At 59.5% G+C, this 820-nt stretch overlaps 1 protein-coding gene across 1 annotated transcript in view; it reads left to right on the top strand.

The window, feature by feature from the left end:
* Positions 1-262: 262 nt before the first annotated feature.
* CACYBP (calcyclin binding protein) overlaps positions 263-820 on the top strand; it is a 14,332-nt gene continuing 13,774 nt past the window's right edge. The window contains exon 1 of the mRNA XM_006153330.3: positions 263-349. The gene's annotated coding sequence lies outside the window, so the exon portion shown is untranslated. The remainder of the gene's footprint in view (positions 350-820) is intronic.

The raw sequence follows: 820 nt of genomic DNA, 5'->3' as shown, positions 1-820 counted from the left end.
TGCAAGGACCAAAGGACAGTCCCAACACAGTGGGCCACCACATTTCCTCTGATGGCCAACAGGCTCATTTGGCCTGTCAAACCCCCACCTGGCTGAGCACTAGAGACTTCAGCATGGCCACTGAAAGCGAAGGCACCAGGAACGTGTGCTTCAACATCTACATGCGAAAACACTGCACAGAAGCCTCAGCCACAGCAGGGGGCGCCCTTGTGCCACAGCCTCGACCTGGGGAGCCTCGGGGCCCGTCACGTGACCAATGCAGCGTAATGACGCCACTGTGTGGGAAATGCCAGAACGCGATGACGTTTCCAGCGCGCTCAAACCGCTGACCGTCAACCTGTTTTCTTCGGTAACCCTCCACGCTTAATATGCCTGTTCTTGCTCGTTTTCATATAACTAGGCTGCTCCTTCCTCTTCCCTCGCGTCTGTCCTTTCTCGTGGGGTTCACGGAATAATTTTATTCAGATGGCTGTCTGGCCTCCTAGCCTAGAGAAGCGGAAACAGCTGACACTCTAGGAAACTTCCGACTTGAAGACCGAAAGCCTGACGTCACTTCCGGGGTTGGTTTAAGGCGCCGGTTTCGAGCTGCGCCTGCGTGGCTGGGGCAACTGAAGTCAAAGCGTAATTCGTACAGTTACTCTTCCCGAACTGCCCATCGCTCGCGATAGTTGAGAGTTGCTGGGTGGCTCGGTAGGCGGGGCCGACGGGGTGGGCGGTGGCGGCCTCGCGAAGGTTCCAGAGGCGCCGCGTGCGGGAGGCGGGCCGCGACCTAGCGCAGGGGCGGTGTGGACCCGGGCCGCGGCGCTGGGCTCGAGCGGGC

Source organism: Tupaia chinensis, unplaced genomic scaffold (assembly GCF_000334495.1).
Source record: "Tupaia chinensis unplaced genomic scaffold, TupChi_1.0 Scaffold000369_1, whole genome shotgun sequence".
In the NCBI taxonomy this organism is placed as follows: domain Eukaryota; kingdom Metazoa; phylum Chordata; class Mammalia; order Scandentia; family Tupaiidae; genus Tupaia; species Tupaia belangeri.
Note: the sequence above shows the minus strand (reverse complement) of the source record. Positions and strands in the feature narration are given on the sequence as shown.